Raw genomic sequence first — 20,563 nt, 5'->3', positions numbered from 1 at the left:
ATCAGCCTTGCATTGGCAGGGAGAGGGACTGAGCCAGGATGATCACAGAGGGCTTTTCCCCCTGTAACTTCTATAATTCCATCCCACTCTCCTGGGAGTACAAATTCTGGTACTAAAGACCTGGTGCCTGGATCCCATTTTGCCTTGCACTGGCATTGGGAATTAGTGCCCTGATGTGCAACTCCTCCTATTGTGCCAGTGTAGATCCTGCTGTTAGTACAGCTGTTTGCAGGTGCCCTTGTGTTTAGCTGAACCCTTGGACTCAGTCCCTGAGTGTATCCCCACTAAACTGAGAGCTAAACTGACACTACTATCCTGCTGTGTGGATCCCAGTGTGCTCGTGCTGCGAATTTTTGGCATGCACATGTGGTGATATTTATCTCATTGTGCTGGTAGTGCTACTTCCTTGGTGTGATGATGACATCATGCTAAGATGAATTCTGAAAATAGTGTCCTGGTGTGATGGTCACTCTGTGCTGTTCATGTGAATCTTGCATTTTTGTATGCTGTGTTGTAGCCCTGTTGTTCCCAGGAAATTAGAGCGACAAGGTGGGTTAGGTAATATCTTTTATTGGAGCAACTTTTGTTGGTGAGAGAGAGAGAGAGACAAGCTTTGGAGCTTTCACAGAGTCCTTCTTCCTGAAGAAAAGTTCTGTGAAAGCTCAAAAACTTGTCTCTCTCACCAACAGAAGCTGGTCCAATAAAAGATATTACCTCAACCACCTTTTTCCTCTAACGTGTATAAATATGCTGAAAATAGCCTCCACCCAAACAGGCAGAGGTGCTCGGAGGAGGGGGTGGAGAGGAGCGAGCAGTGGCCAGGGGGGAGGAGCGGCATATGGGTGGGGCTTAGGGAGGGCACCCACTGGCAAAACCAAATGTGAGCACCTATGCCTCCATCCCCCTGCTGTGACCTGACCTGAGCCCACACACCCAGCCATTTGTCCTGATCCCTGCACCCCCACACATCCCCAGCCCCCCATGCCCTGACTCATGCACCCCCACACACATCCCCACACCCACTCTGAGCACCCCTCAAACCATTCTACTATTAATAAAACCCATGCAGCTATGTGCTGTGTCAAAGACAATTTCTGTGTTGATCTCCTGCCTTTTACAATCATTCCCGGGGGGAGTGGCGGGGAGGCGGGGGCACAAATATGTTTGATAAAGGGCTCACAAAAAGTTAATCCAGCCCTGCCCAGCAGTGTTTTTGCTGGAGGGACCTGGATGGAAAAAGAGGGGGGAAATAAACATGGGGTTACCCGCACTGAATACTTTTATCTGCCGGGTAGTCTCAGACATCTAATAATAAAGTTGTGGCCTGATTAAACCCATGTCACATGTCTCCTGTGCTTCTTTCGGCCAGAAATCATTTAGTAATGTTGCTTTTGTTATATCTATGGAATTTTACAGGGTGTGATGTAAGATATAACAGATTGCCAGGCCAATATAGCTCATATTGTACTGTATATCGAAATGCATGATAGAAATGCAGCTCCCACTCCACCAAGTCTAACACAATCAAATACTGCAATAAAATGTATTATAGTGGTGAGTGGGTAGATGTATATAAATCAGAGTAACTGCTGATCAGATAACTGGTTACTCTGATGTAAAAGCTGTAAGTTGTAAAACACATTTGTAGTAGGACTCTAAATACATGTAAAAACAGTGCCACATATTTGCATCTGAACCCTCGAACAACAAATAAGCTAGGTAGGCAACTCTAATATCACAGTAGGTAACAGATGACAAAAAACACATTACTCAATCCATCTGATGCTGTCTATTTAAAAGGGAAGCTTCAGGACTGATTAATGACAAAGGGAAAGAGGAGAGCAGGCCCTTCTAGTCAAGGTCAACACAAAGAACTAGATAAGAGAATCTGAAAAGCCAGAGCAATAATCAAAAGGTGAAGTAACAGTAACCTGCAGTTTTGGCTATTGTCATGGGCACTTTTTTGTTGTTCACTTTGACTTCCAATAACACTAGATACAAGATGTGGAGACACATGATGTTCTAGAACCTTAGTATAAATGTGCAATTTCATTAAAAATTTAGAGTTTAAAGTCCACCATCAATAAGATAAAAGTACTTCAGTGGCCCAATATTCTGAAAACCATATTTTTCAGTGTTTCTTGCCTCACCACATTCAATAATTAATATTTTGTGACCAATAGTCAGATAATGCATATACCACAGACAGACTTTTTCCTGGTGCAAAAAAATCCCTGAACTTCCACAGAGACTATAAAAGTGAAAAGCTGTTTAATGCAAATGAGATATACTATGTACACGTGAAGAAGTGGGTTTTTTAATCCACTGAAGAAGTGGGTTTGAGCCATCTGAAGAAGTGGGGTTTTTTAAACCACAAAAGCTTATGCCCAAATAAAGCTGTTAGTCTCTAAGGTGCCACCAGCCTCCTAGTTGTTTTTAAGTACACTTGAGGACTGAAACATATGCTAATGCTTACCGATCAAACTAAATACAGTGGTAATGAAGACATAGTTCATTGACTGAAACATCTGGAAATGTGCAGTGAGAATGCCTTAAAACTCTTTAAAATACTATTGCTTCTGGACATTAGTCAGTTGTGTTGCTGAAACCAGAGTCAGTGTATTTTGGGAGGATCCCTGATGACCCAGTGGCAGGTCCAGTCTCCATTGGTAGGGCTCTGAGCTGGGACCCAGTGGAGGAGGGTGGGCCTAGATGCCCTACCCCTTGCTGCCCGCCCCCCACCCCTGGAGCGGCAGCTGACCCACCTGTGGCTGGACAGCCTGAGTGTGTTTGCTGTCTGTTCCAGACAGAAAAGCAGGGCTATAGACTGCTACTGCCCTGACTGCCCAGAGGGCTTGAGCCTGACTGTGTTTTCTGTCTGCCCAGCCTGAAAAGCTGGGTGATAGAATAATAATTGCCCTGGGCTACCCGAAGGGGTCAGGGCCCTAGACTCTTGGCTGACACCATGCTAATCCCCTGCCAATTGGCTATCAGCCAGTAGGTGGAATAGCAAGGCAGAGTGACCTCCCTCCAAGGATGACAGGGAGGAGCCACTCAGAGCCCCTATAGCAGAGGTGGGCATACTACAGATGGCAGGACCGCCCTGCCTGGCCCTTCAGCTCCCGGCTGGGGAGATAAGCCCCTGGCCCCTCCCCCGAAGCCTCAGCTCGCTGTGCTGCCAGCGCTCTGGGCAGCGGGGCTGTGAGCTCCTGCTGGGCAGTGTGGCTGCGAGAGCTGCCAGGCGTAGTGTATTAAATTGCTCCCCATAGGAATGTGCTACTTACTGAGCACCAGGACTGGCAGCTGTAAGTAGTACACCATAAATAGCACATTCCTACTGGGAGAAATGTAATACACTACACCCGCCCTCCACACAGATTCGGAACCCTGATGTGACCCTCAGGCCAAAAAGTTTGCCCACCCCTGCCCTACAGCCAAGCATTTGTGGATAGACTGAGACAGACTTTCCCCAAGGGAGGGTAACAGGATTCAGGTGGCTTCCCTAAAAACTGTGCTTCTGATCAGGAAGCAGCCACAATCCCAGTCTGTGTGTTATTAGAATACAAGGAGCAAGGGTGTCTAGCACTGCCAGCAAGGGTGACACACCAAAGAGGATGTTGACAGAAAGCATCAATAGCTCAGCTTCCACACTGGCCAATGAACCATTGGTGGAGAAGTGGGTGTTTCAGTGTGGCCCACTCTTCCCAAGACGTTCTCTCTCAAGCCGTTTTTCCCATGAAAAGTATTAAAGGAAAATTTCCTAATAATTTTTTGTTCAAAACTTTTCACGGTGAAAAGAACGGAGTTTTAAACCCACTTTTCATGTAGACTGGCTACTCACAGAAATGCCAGAGTCAGAGTGTGCCAATGCCTCCATATGCTTCTGACTGTACTTAGCAGGACTGGATCAAGGGTTTGTGCAGAGTAGGCTCAGTAGAAGCCTTGTTGTGGGAGGAGGATCAGGGAAGTAAAATATGCCTGGTCATGCACTCAGGTAGCCTGCTATCAGCTTCATCAGCTCATCAGGCCAGCAGCTCCTTTAAGATGCTAAGTCTGCACTGGCAAATCAAGGAACAGAGTCAAAAAAATATATATTTTTGGAAACCTGTGAGGGACAGTGGGAGAGACATTTTATATTTTAAGGGACATTTAGATTTTAAGAGGGACATTTTAGATTTTAAGGGACACATGGTTACCTTAGGTCAGTTAAACCTGCAGAACGCATTTTCCCTGTCATAGCTTTTGATGAGGTTCTACAGTAACAAATGAGGACATAATTTGACATGCAGAATTTTCATTACCAGTAATGTAATGTAAAGCTGGCAGTTAGGAAAAAGATTTTTACTTGTAAAGTAAGCCATTTTATTAGAATTATGGAGATTAAATATGGCAAATATAAAGCTATTATAACAAAAATATTTTATTAGAAAAAAGAAAATATGTAGAGATATCTCCCGTAAATGTCTGTAACAATAAATATCATCATCTATGGCATATGTAGGCATTTAATTCCAGTGGTAACAAGCGTGATTTACTGAGCTAGCCTGCACCTCACTGAAGAAGAAATGGAGTCACAAAGAGATTAAGAGTCTGATTTTCAAAACTACTGAGCAGCCACAAATGCAGCTGAAGTCAATGGGAGATGAAGGTCCTCAGCATCCCTTAAAATCAGGCCCTAACTTGCTTATTCAGAATCACAGAGCCAATCAGTGGTGAGGAACTTACAGAACTGAGGTTTTCTATCTCCTAATTACTTGCTCTGTCCAATAAGGCTCACTCCCTCCTTTCTGATGACAGCTAATATTAGTTTACATTTGCTAGTTTGTTGTCTTAAGATATACACATACTAACGGAGAACCTGCAAAATAGAGAACTAGTTCTACAGAAGAAAAAAATTGAAAAGGGAAGGTTAGACAGTATACCGTAGGTCATCTACATTATTCAGAACACATAAGTATTTGTGGATGAAGTCCGTAGCTTCTTCACTAGATAATTAGATTAACCCAATACAAAACTGATTGATTTTGCAGTGGATTTTTTCCTACTGATATAAAAGAAGCTTTTGGTTAAAAAAAAAAAATCTAAACACAACTATTTCTATCATCATAAAATCTAATAATAATCGAAATTATGGGGATGCATATATCCCACTGGGCTTTTAAGATATAGCTTCTGCATTTAAAAAATGTAAAACTGAAATATCTTTTGTTAAAATTGTACTCTTTGTACAAAAAAGCCCAACTAATGGTATTATTACTCTAAAGATAAATTCTGCCTCACCTTCATTTGCATTTTTAATCTACAAGCCACAATAGCGTGCTTTGAATACAACTGTATTTGCTCTACTGTCTTCTTTACCATCCATACAAATACACTCAATATTACTATTAAGACTTTCATGCTCTAAACAGGACATTTATACGTGCCAAGTGACAGGTTACAAATTAAGATCAGACACAGACACAGATATGCCTCAATATTTAGTAAATAGCTAATTAAAACCAAATTGACCTCAGCTAATGCAGAAAATAAAGACTTGCCACATTTTATGTAGGCATATGCACATTGGTAATGGCAATCTTGCACACAAATATGAGGGTCTCTTGGTCTGCAGTCTACGCCATGACATCTCCCATATGCACCAGTCTTCTAAGGCTAGTGCAGTCCCCCAAGGGATTGACTAATCATGCAGTGGCCTGGTCTGACATAGGTTGAACCTTTCAACTGGTGCCCCTATTCATTGAAAGTTGCTTTACCTTGTGAGTGCTAATAAATTTAAAGCCACTTGGGCATGCACACTTGGAGGGCAGCCATTTTATCCAAATGGTCCCATAGATAATGCTTTCAAACACAAAGGACTACTCATTTGGATGTAGGAGTGAATACCTAACTGATATGAAAGCAGTGGCACTACAGCAACTATATGTCATATGAGGATAACAAACAGGTCCAATACAACCACGGACAGGACCAAATGGTGTGTGATTTGTCTATTTCTTCTTCATGTTTTATTAGCCTGCTTTATTATAATTTAGGAAAAGTAGTCTTAATACTTGTACGTACATACCTCCATTCATCAGAGGGCCACAGCACTTTGTTTACACTAAATATTACCTCAAAGTGACTCAACATTTCATCCTTGTTTTTTTGCACTGTTCTGCCTTCTACTCTCTTATGCTTGTATTCCAAGTTCATAATGAAGTTCATTTAATTATATTAAAAAAGATAATTTTCCAAAATACATGGAAAATATTTTGCATGTTGTAAAATTATTCATCAGTCCCAAGCAGCTTAAAATTGATGTAACCCTCTCTCTCTTATTAAAAGCCTTCCTTCTTTGAAGTTTCTATACAGTTACAATGAAAATCAAGTAGTCCTTCACTTTTAAAAAGACACTACAAAATATATATGTGGAAGCATTTACTTTTAAATGTATATCATATTACACAAAACTATATACATAATTTAGAATAGGTTCACTCATATTTGATAATCTGAGATCCAATGTATACCGATATAAACTAATTTCAAGTCAGAATGACAAAAGATTTTTTAAAAACAAAAATTAGTAAATAATGTATGTTAAAAGATTCTGCTTAAACCTCAAACCAATGCATTTTCATTTACGAAAGAAAGAATAAAACAAGCTGTAGTTTAAGCCCCAATGGCTTTCTGCTTGACCTGGTTTGTTCAAAGTCTTAGTCACACAGTATTTTTAAATGTGCCACAAGTAATACAAGAGGTCTTCATCACTACTGCATTGTGCCTACTATATGGAGACATCGACAATAACATCGCCCTGCTCTTCTCAGTTTAAATCAAACCATTATCATCAAAGCTGGGAAAATAATGGCAACTGCTTTATAATACATATTATAAAAGATGCAATAAACCATGTGTCACAACTCACAAGTAACAGACTATAGACTAATGTTTTTTTCTATTTATTTCCCAGTGAGCAGTATTTCCACTCTGGGATAGTATTCTGGCCTCCCCACCCCCTTCTTCCAGCTATTGCACTCAAAGAAATGGAAGAGCTGCTTATTACATTGTCCCCCTTCATAAACTGCACTCTCAAAATACTATATAGTTTAGTATAGATTAATAACATACAGAAAAATGATAGGTAAATCACCATTTAAGGAATCCAATATTGAGGGAATCAACAGAAATGAGCTCTTTTGAACACAGCTGAAAATTTTGTAGATAAACTGTAAATGCCCAGATTGTCAGAATTAGAATTAAGCATATTTATACTCTTATGTTCAGTTGCAAAGTTTAAGATGTTATGTCTTTTCAGTTTACCTTGTACATTTTTGAAAATTTTCTCATTAACTAGTTAAAATGTATATCCAGTAGAGGGCACAATTGTCATTTTTATGTGCTTCCCTAATCTGCAAGTAGGAATTTCTATATTATTAAAGGTCTGAGACTTAATATTTTCAAATTATCCATTTTAAAAAGTTTAATTTTAAAATGTCATGTTTTATTTGCAGTAACTTTAAGGCCCCAAAATTTTGAGTTATTACTATTTAATAATTGCTCAGGCATTAAGTCATTTTTGAACAGATAGAGTGGAGGACTAAGAGAATAAAAACCCACGGTCTGCCAGCTAAATTTCTTGAATACTTTGAGGAAACTCAGAGATGCTGCAACCTTTCACAAGAGTGTTCTGCTGGTGCAGCTAAAAAGACTTTGCCTTTTTCCCCCTATATGTGAATAAGTAAATGAATTAAAAATCATATTAAATTAAATCAAACATTGACATTATATCATGTGCCAGATACAGTAGTAAGATAGGGAACTTGATGGAATCTAATATTATAACTAAATATGTATAAAATGGAAGTCAAGAATAAGCCTTGGGCAAAATATTGTAAATTTTAATGACAGGGTTTACTTGATTGGCAATCCTGTTAGGAAAGAAAGAGGTTGCATTCATATTGATTTCTTTTAGTTTAAGTGATAGAATGAAGAAGTAAGACTAATGCTTGCAATTAAGCGTGCTTATACTACCAAGTTCATGAAATATATCTGTGCTGAAAGAGGCAGTAAATACAAGGAACTAAACCGAATAGCTTCTTTTATAAGGCCACTTGATCACAGAATAAAATAATCAGAAATTTAACTGTTTGATTAATAGAGCACCGACTCAGCTCAACAATACATACTTAGGTCCCACCATTGTTGCTGAAACAAGGAGAAGATTTACATAGCTGTTCCAGCCTGCTGGAGAACAACAGTTCTTGAAGTGACTTTACATTGTATAACATACCGTTAAAACAAGTTTAAAGAGCCAGGGGCGGCTCTAGCCATTTTGCTGCCCCAAGCACGGTGGCACGCTGCGGGGGGGGCGCTCTGCCGGTCGCCGGTCCCGCGGCTCCGGTGGACCTCCCGCAGACGTGCCTGCGGATGCTCCACTGAAGCCGCGGGACCAGCGGACCATCCGCAGGCACGCCTGGGGGAGGTCCACCAGAGCCGCCTGCCGCCCTCCCGGCGACCGACAGAGCGCCCCTCGCAGCGTGACGCCCCAAGCACGCGCTTGGCATGCTGGGGCTTGGAGCCGCCCCTGTAAAGAGCATCAGAAAATACGGAGGGGGTTCATATAAATTATATGAACTTTCAAATGCACATTTCAGCAGCTAAGTGTTGATGGAGAAACAAATGCACTACAAAAGGATCAACATAAAGTGTCTTGAGGAGGTATGTTGTTGACCAAAGCAAACCAGCCAGAGGACAAGGCATGCCACAAGATAATTGTACCACAGTTATGGCTATCTAGTCTTAAACAAAGTGGTGAGACAAAATGTTTGTCTGGGTATAATGCAAGAAGGACAGGAGACTTGTTATGGGTTTTAATCAGGCCACAACTTTATTATATAGACGTCTGGACTACCCGGCAGATAAAGTGTACAGTGCAGGCAAATCCATGCTTATTCAAATCAATTCTCCAGGGCTTTCACCAGCCCCTCTTTGTTTCCATCCAGGTCCCCCAGCTGACCCATGGCTTGGACCTTACCATTCACCAGCCTCGCAAGAGGGTTAAGGAGGGCTATGAGAATGGTGGAGGGGGTTGGCTCCCTGCTGTACCAGTGGGGCAGAATTTGTGTGGGCTTACCCAAAGGGAGGACAGCTCTGTTTTTTGGTTGGGAAGAGGAGGAAGGTGGTCAGAAACTGCTGCAAAAGTCTTGCCCCACCCAGGTTTCATGCCTTTATGGACATTCCTGGGGGCAGGGGGTGTTGAGTCATTGCTGCAAAGTTGACCACCAAGCACCTTTTGCAGCAGTTTCTGACCTTCTTCCTCTCCTCCCACCCAACCAACCACCACAAAGCCGAGCTGTCCTTCTTTAGGTAAGCCCCCCCACAAATTCTGCCCCACCTTTAGTTGTGGTGCAGTCGTTTGCACAAAGAGACTGAAAGATTCCTAACCCCCGGTGCAAGAACTCAGAACCTGATGTCTTCTTTTCTCACTGGATGGTGAGGGAGGATGACTCATTTGGTTGAACAGTTTGACTCTTTGTAAGAAGTACAGGTCACCATCTGATTGGCCCACACCAGCACCCACATAAAGAGAGACCAAGTTGGACCACCCAGCAGAAATAAGACATAGGATATCGCTTCCCAAAAGCCAAAGACATCTCACAGGGAGAAGACTGAGATCACAGGCTAGCCACCTGTGAATCCTTGTGGTAATACCAAGTATCTATCTTGGATGGGCACCTTTGTGCGTCTCTATTTTACAGCTATTTGGGTTGCCCAATAGCATGTCAGGAAAAGACTATAGTCATGTCTATCCTTTGCTCCACCTGTGCTTCCAGTGTCAACTCCTGTTGTGAATGATGACAAAGCTGACAGCTCAGCAAAGATCTGGTGATAAGTAACATACAGACTTTCTCCTGGGTGATGACCCAAATCAGTCAATGGATCACTTCCTGAGTACCTAATTAGTTAAGAAATATACATGCTCGTGTATGTGTTTTAAAGATTGTCACAGAGTTAGTGTGTCTTGTCTTCTTTCAATCAAAATTGTGTTAGGTAGCTTTAAAACTGAACACATTGTTATTGACTAAGATTGTGGAACGGTACATGTGTCTACCATAGTTAATGGTTTCATACTGCCTTTGAAGTTCTAGGTGCATACAGACAGAAAATGAGACCCAGTGTGCAAGATTTTTGAACTGCACTCAGTTTGTATAGTCTGTCATAAATGTAGGAGTTTATTTGAGGTAGTTAGGCATGTTGGGGGCTAATATTATTCATTAGGAAATATGTTTAAATGGTTGACTGCTATATATCTATTGTGAAGGAGACCTTGGTGAACTGGCATACAAGTAATGAACCATATTACTTTTTGATCTAGCTTTGGATTTTTTGTTTGTTTGTTTGTTTCCTCTGTTGTGTTAGCAACATTGGAGTTGATAACCATTTGGTACAAATGAGGCCCTATTCTGAGGGACTCAGTCAAAAATGTGAACAATGTTATTTTCCCAAATCAGTCCTCAGGTATAAGTGTTATTTCCTACTGTGGTTGTGAGATTTGATTCTGTAAACCTGAACGGTTATATCCAAAGCATAGTCCAGTATTATTTTTGCCTTCTTACAACTAGTTGTTGTTGTTTAGGCTACATAAGTAACTCTACAAAACCAATTTTGATTCTGCATTCTTTTTTCTTTAGTTAAATAATCAAAATTAAAAGAACTCTAAGAAAGATATTATGGGTAATCATTTAAGCAGGTGCTTAACTAAGGTTTGTTTTATACCAGTCTTTCTTTCACATGTTCAGCAGGTATATAGACAATGTTAATTATAATGCATGCTATTGAATTTTTCTTTATTAACTGTAACAGAATAAGGAATTAAAATAGATTCTCCATTTTAATAACATTTAAAAACACTAAAGTCTGTATTTGCACTCACTTTTTTTTTAAATCAGACTAAGTAACAATCAGTAGGAGGAAGAAATAATTAACTATACCCATCTATAAAAATGGCTGAAAGTGATAAGTATTATAAACATACAGCACAGCATATAAACTGCAAATGAGAAAAAGCATGTAACCACATGCTATTTTGAGTACAGATTAATTTAAGCACGTGCTTGAGAGCTTTGCTGAACTGGACCCACAGAGTAGAATAGAGTGTTTGGAATTTGGTATTATGCATCTAATGCAATATTCTTAAATTTTACAACCAATATAGACAGTTATATGCAATGTATTATGTTTTATTTTCCAAAGAAAGCATTGTTTCTTTCATGGGAATAAAATATCCCACAGAAAAATTACTATGTTAGCTATCTAAATGTGCTTCTCTTTGTATTCACTCTGTTTACATTAGGGTTTTTCTTTTGTGGTGTAACAAGAGATCATTCATAGAAATTTCCTTGTACATGAGTTACTTATTGTAGAAATTCACACAATGGGGCAGATTCTCAGCTGGTGTAAATTGCTTTAGCTCCTTTGACTTGGAAGGAACTATGGCAATTTATAACCACTGTGGATCTTCTCCAATGTTTTCATCTGGCTCAACTTCAGTGAGAACTGCAGTGAGCTCACAGTTTAATATTAATTATAAAATAGTGGGCTCATATAGCTGAAGAAGCTCCTAAACCCTTGCAATTATATCCCAGTGATTCACTCATTGGGAAAGTTTTTTCACCAGCCAGACTGTAAGCCTGTATCAGAACTTTTAGTAAACAAATTAAAATATATCCTCTGGCCCCTTCCATTGCTCTCTCAAAAGATGTGGAAAGCTGCCTCATATGGTCAGCTTGGAGCTCCTCTTGCTTAGAGGAATCCCAAGTTAGTATATAGCCTACCCAATCCTCACCGCCTTGGCATCACAGGTGTGTCAGGCTGTGGCTGAAGCACCTTGTCCTCTAGCAAACCTGGATTGGTGAAATGTCCCTTAGGAGGCCATCACAGTTCACGTAAGTTAGATGGCAATGTCTGAACCCAACTCAGGGAAACGAAGATGGCTTTCAGCTGCCTCTGCACCCATTTCACCCTAGCTCCTGCACAAATATAGCCTAGCCAGACCTAAGGATCTACCCCACACACTCCACATTTAAATCCTTACTATTTTGGTGCAGTTGCATCAAAATTCCCAACCCCTTTCCCATGATCTGCTTAGCTGAGCTGTAAGAGTTTAAAAAGAGGCCACTGCCACACCTTGCTCTACTCAGTTGTTTGACAGTAGGGGGGCTTTCAAGGTAAACAGCTGATTCAAGCTCTCTCCCTTCAGGCTTCAGAGAACAACCATCATCCACCTTGCATTTTCTCTTTCAAGCTAATTTTTTCAAAGCCCACCAGTGCCCCTGCCAATCATCAGAGGGAAAGAGGAAGGCAGGGACTGTGCAGAAAGTAACACAAGTCAACTACTGCAGCTTATTGACATCTACAAAATATAAAACCGTCTTTGAGTAGTGCACACACATTTTGACACCTAACTTGATGCAACTCACTCCAGCTTTCATCACAGTTTTCTTTTATTAGCATATTTAAATCATGCTAATTTTGAATATCTACTGTAACATGATGCACCACAGAAACACAGATTTGGCATTACCAGATGACATCATAAATCAAAACAAGGTGTTGGAACAAGAGTTTTTCCACCCACTATCAGAGTAAATCTGGTTCATGGAAATGAGAAGAGATCAGGACATATGGGCTCTATTCCCATTCCTGCTATGGACAAACTGTGATAACTTGGGCAAGTCAATTAACCTCTCAGTACCTCAGTTTCCCAATATGTAAAATGGAGAGAAGTACTTCCCCACTCTCACAAGAGGTGTTAGACTTCTGTCACTAGTATTTATAAAAGACTTTTTTTTTTATGAAAGATGTTCTAAAAAATGTAGAGAAAAAAGCTGCACGTTGACTTATTTTTTTAATAAACAAGAGAATTAAAAGCTAAAAGTATCCTTAAAAACTGTAAGTGTATGCTGGTACTTATTATTAAAGTTAAACCATAGGTATAATATGGACTATTAGGCTTAAAAAGAGCTTCTTTGATAAATATATACTGGAAGATTTAAGGGAAGGTTGGTGTAAAATAATGCTTTAAGTTTAATAAATGATAATAAACCTTGAAATATAAATATTGTTTAGGAGCAAAATTAGTTCTGTAATTAATATATGGGCCGAGCTTGTGAAGGCCTTATATTCAGTTCAATGGCTTTTTTGTCTGTAACTCTGTCATGCAATAACTTTTGAATGCTACATCTGATCAATTCCAAAATTTCAGGGGAGATTCAAGGCACTGTGAAAGTAGAACGAATTATATTACAAAAATAGATAGGATTAAAGAAATGCTGTCTGTACCTTTAAGGAAAATCGCTGGAATGCTGGAGTCCAGGTGTCAGGAATACAGACATTAACATAGAACAATTGCACCGTTTAAGGGCAATTGGTGAAGCATTAGCCTTAGATCCATAGGAGTTAGTAAGGAAGTAGGATATGCATGCTATGCCCCAGGTGAATTTTGCTGTTTTTCTCTCTTTGTCCCTTTGTTTAATTCCCGCTCTTTTATCTGTATAAATAAGACTGTTTGTGTCTTGCATGGCCACTCACATTATCTGGGTGTTATTGGCGGAGCGCTGCGCTAATAAAAACAGAGTGGTCTGACAAATTGTGAGTCTTGATTCTAACTTTGACAGCACCAATGGACAGAACCTGACTGATTTAGTGGGAATGTGGGAAATGAGTAACATGGAGCCTCCGTGACCTGATTAGCAAAGCCAATTTCAATAACCTTTGCTACTATCTATAGGTAAAACTGAAAATCAGAAGCCCTAATTGATAAACCCCAATAATCTCCCCTCCCCCCCGAAAAAAAAAATGAAATTGGGAGAAACAACAGAAATGGTTACTTATTTCTAGGAGCCTGTCTACATGGAGTGGTAATGCCGACTATCAGTGCAAGATTTCTAATGCACACTAACATGAGGCACATTAATTTGTCTGTGTAGATCTTGCTGGTGTTCAAAAAAGGATCCCTAGTGTGCTTTCCTATAATGCTCTGTACTAGTACTATGCTAAACAAACTGGGAGATTGTACTAAGAGATAACTCCCCCCCCACTCAGCCCCCCCCCCAAAAAAACCCCAAAACCTGATTTTCAGACATCTACATAAAACTCAAAAATTGCTAAAAATATATCCCCAAAAATGAAATGAATAAACCCCAACAAACAGAAGCCCTAACTGTAGATCAAACAACAGGTTGATGGCAGCCATTAATGCCTTCCGGCATAATAATACCCCTGTTCAGCCTCCCAGTTGAGTTTAACATTCTGACACCCCAAATAACTTATCTCCCAAAGAGAGCAAAGAAAAATAATTCCTCTCCCTACCAAGAGCCCTGAGGCAGATGCTCAGCCAGTAGGTAGAGGGAGAGAAGATGGCTTCGTTCATTCCTTCCTCCTTCCAAATACCCTGCCTCCTCAAACCATGCTCCCTTGGATGGACAGAGGGCATCAGCTGTCCTCTCTTCCCTTCCAATCTGGGTGAAGGGGGTGTGGGGTGGGGCGGAAGAGGGAAACAGAGCCCCTGGCATAGGAGGGGAGGAGAGAATGGGGCAGAATAGAGCCCATGTTGTGATCATGGGGAGACTGGGGGGCAAACAGAACCCCTAGTGAGGGAGATTGGGGGACCCTGGAATTGGGACACAAAGAACCCCTGGTGGGAGGGAGTATGTGGGGTCACAAAGAACCCCTGGTGGGAGGGAGACCCTGGTATGACAGGAAGAGGGAACCCAGAGCCCCCAACATGGGGAAAGTGGGGGCTCAGGGTCACACCAAACTGCTAGTATGGGGGGAGATTGGGGAACCCTGGTATGAGAGGAGAGGGGATGAAAGGGACACAAACCCAGTCAGAAGAAAGACTGGGAGACCCTGATTTGTGGCAGAGGGAGCAATGGGGGCCCCACAGAGCCCCAGCTAGGGGGTGGGGGGAAATTACATAGAGCTTTTGGAATGGGGAACCCTAACATGGAAAGAGGGGGAAACTGGGGGGGCATACAGAACCCTGGCTAGCAAATATGGGAGACACAGCAACAGGCATGAAGGAGGATTAGGGGAAATTGCAGACAGTCCCTGAACCAGTGGTGGGTGGGAGGGTGGCACACAGGGAGCTTGTAGAGAATAGAAGGAATGGAGGAATTCAAGGAGAGCCTGGTGGGTGCAATAAGTTCAGCCTACAGAAGCTATGAAGTGTGCAACCCCCTAGTTGGAATCTGGTAGGAAACGTGTGTGCACATGGCGGGTGGTGTTTTAAATACAGCATCTGTTCAAAGAATTAAAACACTCACCAATAATAAAAACAGAAAGAGTGGAAAACAATTTTATGACACGATCAAAACCATATGAGCTTCCCTTGCAGGGCTCTACAGCAACAGATTAACTATCGAGGGCATGACCCAATAACCTCTGAAGCAGTTCCTTTTTCCAACAAGGCACTTTTTATTGTTTAAACTACAGAGGATCTGTAGTGTCACTTCACTGTTGGAGGCAGTCACAAACTACCCCTGCTCTGCCTTACAGTAACTGGGCTGGAAAGAATGACACTGGGGGTACATTTAACACAGAGGCAGATTTTTCAGTAGGGAAATATAGTGAAAGGTATTGCAGACCAAAGCAGGCTAGCCTTTTCCTACAATGAGCTTTGCATTAACAGAGCCGTCATACAGAAATGAAAAATAGCTAGGAGATCCCTAAATACCACCAACCCTTCTAGAAATCCACAGGCTAGACGGAGAACAGGGATCAGGGAAACTTCGAGGAGGCAGTTCCCTCTTCCCTGCAGCATCACAATGCAAAAAGGATGGAGGAGTGAACAGGAAGACTACACACAATTCCAGATAAATGAGGAAACTCTGTGATTCATGTGGGCCATGAAGAGAAACTTCTCCAGCTCTAGAGCTGCTAGTAGGAAATCCTATTGTCACAGAAGCATGCCCAGCATGCAGTCGGGAAGGAGAATTATCGGAGCCCTTTCAATTTGGCTCATTACTATCATCATACCATATAGTCTGATCTAAGTTGCCATTACGATATTCTAGCACAGACACAGCCATACTACAAATTTTTGGCTACTTGTATCAGAGGACAGACCCAGTGTTTTCATGTAACATCCTCATTTCAGGCCTTACAGCATTTTCCGGGTAACTGTATAATAAAATGTCCTTAATCTGACCAATTTGATTTCGAAATACTAATTTTGAGAAACATAACTGAAGTTCAAGCAGTTTTAGCAAGGACAATATCAAGGATGAACTGTTAACTTTAAAACTGTCTACAGGTTTCTCAAGCTCTGTTATTAAACACTACTACTGCCCAAGTTCATTACAATTTACTAACATTTATAATAAAAAATGCCAGTGCAAACCTGATGGCATAGGGATTCAGTGCCTAATCTCTTCTTCTTGGCATTTACTAGAAAAATGTTTCCCTTATATTGCCACATCATGTCAAGCCTCTACTTGTATATTTTTGAGTGTTTGTTTTTGCAACAGCGTTTTTTATTTGGTGATGCAATGTAGTAAGGAAATGTATAATTCCCCACCCCCTTTATCAAGGCACACCTCAATAACAGCTGAAATAAGAGCTAACAATGTAGTAGCAACCGCTAACAGTCAGCTTCTAATGTTTCAGTGAAAGCAATTTATCCATATTCATTGTGGGAAATGTACCGTAGAGGACATTAAAAAGTTTGCATTCACCATCTTTTAACACAGATAGCTCTCATATACCACCTTGTGACAAAAAGTTTAGCTAATTATGAAGTTTAAAAGATTCCTAAATACTTACTGAAAAGTTAAATTTCCAATACCCATCATTTAAAAAAAAATAAAAAGGAGACCAGCAAGTCTAACCACATGTACATGTGCTTTCAATGTAAATATTCATTCTGCTATGTTATCAGTACAGCATATAATCAATCCGTGTTTGTAGTTGCAAATGCCTTACAAGCAACAGGAAAAAAAAATCTCTAATGTACATCGATCAGAAACAGATTCCTTATATGCAAGTACCTACAGAAAATAAATATTGTTAAAATACAGTATGTGCAACACATACACATTACACATTTAGTAAGTACTTCTGTAAGATTTGATAAAGACTGACAGATGAGGCAAGCTTAGTACAGCTACTGGCTGGCTAAGATGGACACATGCTTTGCTTTTGGCTTTCCTGATAGAGTAGTAGTCTATGAATTGCAGTGATCTCGCATAGTGCCTTTGCTTTAAAAATATGAAGAGAGCAAGTTCAAATACTGGATTGAGGACTCCATTAATAATTAGTTGTCTGTTTTGATGTCTGGCTACCAAGTGCTAGGCAACAGCCTTTTGCTGTTGAAATTCTGTTGACATGTATTTACGCAGGGGGTGTCCATTGTTCCATAAATAATGGAAAGGGCATATATTTGTTTCATACACATAATTATATTTATTTAATAGACCTCCCTTTTAACAAAAGACAGCTTTGTTGGTTTATCTGTTAGGGGCCCTGCAAATTAATTCTCTTAGAAAGATTATTCCTTGAATAGTTATTCACTTTAAGGGGCTTAACTCTAATGTAATAGCATGAAGAACAAGAAAATTGTTCTTTCAAGACATCTCCTCCTTCAACAAATACCCTATTAAGTAGGGTCTGTTAAATACATGAGTGCATATGCTCAGTGCGAACAACAGTTTCAAGCTGAGGGCATCCCATTATACTTTTGCAACTGTCCACTTGCACCCACTCATGATCATATCTTTTTTAAAGACAGGTTCTATTAATCTGGCTAAAAAATGGAAATAATTTGTTGACAGATTCATTCTCCTACACTATCCTGCAACTCAACCAACTTCAATTACACCCACAGAACAGGACTTCAAAGCATTGTTTTCAAGTACCAATCCACTGATTCAGCAAAACTTTTAAGCAGGTGAGTAGCCCCATTGACTTGTGAAATAAGGGAAGCACATTTGTAGGACTGGAATCTCCTGCATCTAACCTGATGTTGCTTGTCACCTCTAACTGAATGCAAACTCATTGATACTAAGGGTACCTCCCCACTGGTTCAGTTATCTGAAGCTTTGGACAAACCAAAACTGAACCCAATCTTTAATGATAAAAGGAAGTTAAGTATTTTCACCTCACTACTTGACAGTTTTTGGTTTTTTTCTTCCCTCTGATCCTTCTGGTTCTGACTTGGACAACAAGCTGAAGACTAAAGACTTCTGTTTTTGCAGTATTGACAAACTGGAAGTTAGTTCGCAGATCTGGTCAAAACATTTCCATTCTATTTTCATCAAATTCTTTTCAGGGTTTTGGTTGTCAACCACCAAAAAAACCCAAAATCTGTTCTGGGGTTTGTAATCAAAATAAACAAACAAAAAAATCCAATATAAAATGTTGACTAAAATGAAACCTATTAATTTTCCTTGAAAAAACATTGAAAGAAAAGAAAATACAAATGTCCAGCCAGTTCTAATTAGTACAAGAAATCTTGGGCCAGGTACAAAGCCTGTCAAAGTCAATTAGGGTCTTATCATTGACTTCAAAGAGCTTTGGATTAAGTCCTCTGTGAGAAAGCCTGTCCATGTGAGATTCCCAACATTTTGTCAGACACAAGCAAGTGGTTAAGAGAAGCATTTGGAATTTTGGGTGCCTGCCTGTCTAAACATAGCCTCCAAGCCTTTTTGAGGTTCACCCCTCACTAACTGCAAGGTCACCTTCTAATTAGAGTACAACTGAGAAGCGACAGACACCCTTTATGCTGAGATAACACCAGAGCTTATTTACTAGTATTCTGGTGTCACATATAGAAGCACATGCAGTTAAAAAAAATATTGAAGGGTACCAAACTCTACCCATGAAACCCTACTCATTAAAAAACACTCCCCTTCCATGCTTTTTATTGGCAACTTCCCTGTTTTGAAGAAAATGAATTCTTAACTTCTGAGCCTTTCCACCAATTATGCATCATAGCAGTGGCCAAAATTCTTTCAAAACTCAGATCATTCTGAACAGTGCTTTTTATATACAACCTAGATGGAGTACAGTAGGTACAGCATCAACTTTGATTTTCAGTGAGCTATGATTTACAGAAGTGGAAACTTTATAAACAATTAATATACTTCAAGCCAAAATTCTTCAGGTTTAGTTATGATATTATTCTTTGGCAAGCTGATAATTGAGTCTAGTTATTTAATTCCTCCTGCCCCACTGCAATTAGCAAATCATTTTAGCTAGGAGGTCTTTAGCACTGTTAGTGTAAAAAGAAATTTCAAACTCAGAAAGAATAAAGGCAAAATTCTACTTCTGGATCTGGATTATACATCTCAGCACCACAGTAAGGAACTTTTTTTCAGTTGGCATAATGTGTGTAGAATATGCATTACTTTTACTGACTTCGGTGGGATTTTAATAAGAGGATCAAGAGCAGAGCATGCAATAAAGATCTGCCATGGGATTCAAGAGCAAAAGTTTTGTCTTAGAATAATAAGATATGCATTTATTGGGAATTACTGCCCATCTCAAGGTAACTTTTGCAATCTTAAATCTATCTGTGGTCACAGACAACAGATTTGCCTGTCTGAAATGGTGGAAAACTAGCTGGAGCTCTCTAGGGAACAAGTACAGTTTTATAGCAGCAGTTATTACATCTTTAACACCCCGATGGCTGTAGATAGGTTGAGTTGTTTTCTTTCTACAGATACTTGGAATTTCAAGCACCTTGATATCAGTTTAACGCTAGCATATTAAGACTCCTACACGTTTACAAAGAGATATGCGGTTACAAAATATGCAGAATATTGTAAATCATCTGTAAAACTCAGTCACCCCCTAATACTAATTTGTCAGTGTCTCCTTGGGTGGGGAGACAGTGGAGAGAACCTCAGTGATGTCACTCCCCTGCCTTATATAGCTTTTGTGTATGGTTGGAACCCTTTGTCTCCCAGTGGAAAAACACTAGGATTCCAAGGGGTGGGTCCAGTACCAGACGACTCAGACCCATGTTTCTGCAGGGCTCAGGCAGCCGTTACTTGTAGGCTGTCTGGAGTACCCACAGGAAGACTAAGCTCTTTCACAGTCCATTTTCTCTGCTAATGGCCCATTAGACTTGTCTGGCTTTTCCGTTGTTGTACCTGAAGTGTTAGCAGTGAGCTTCACCCAAAGTAGCATAATTGAAATACAGATACATAGTCAATATTCCTAACTTCAGATACAGAAAAAATACAGGCATACAAATTGGATAATCACATTCAGTAAATCATAACCTTTCCAATGATATCTTACATGCACCATCTTGCATAAAGTATATTTCAGTTTTGTCATTTGTATCATAAGCATATTTCCATAAATAATATGGAGTGAAATGTCACAATGTGACCCTCTGTTTGTTTGGTGGTTATTGTGTTGCTTGCTGATGGGTAATTTAGGGGTGAAGTTAGTCTTAGGTGGTTTTGCATCGGATGAATCAAAGTCAATGGGCTTCAAGTAACCCAAATCAATGGTACTTATACAAAACAAGGATCAATTCCTTTAAGTTTTACCTCCACCATGCTCTGAG

At 40.3% G+C, this 20,563-nt stretch overlaps 1 protein-coding gene across 2 annotated transcripts in view; it reads right to left on the bottom strand.

Annotated features, from left to right (window-relative positions):
- Window positions 1–20,563, bottom strand: part of RBFOX1 (RNA binding fox-1 homolog 1) — a 2,584,986-nt gene that overhangs the window by 1,459,086 nt on the left and 1,105,337 nt on the right. The gene's annotated exons all lie outside the window — the stretch shown is intronic.

Source organism: Mauremys mutica, chromosome 11, assembly GCF_020497125.1.
Source record: "Mauremys mutica isolate MM-2020 ecotype Southern chromosome 11, ASM2049712v1, whole genome shotgun sequence".
Lineage (NCBI taxonomy): Eukaryota > Metazoa > Chordata > Testudines > Geoemydidae > Mauremys > Mauremys mutica.
This window is presented reverse-complemented; position numbering and strand designations above follow the sequence as displayed.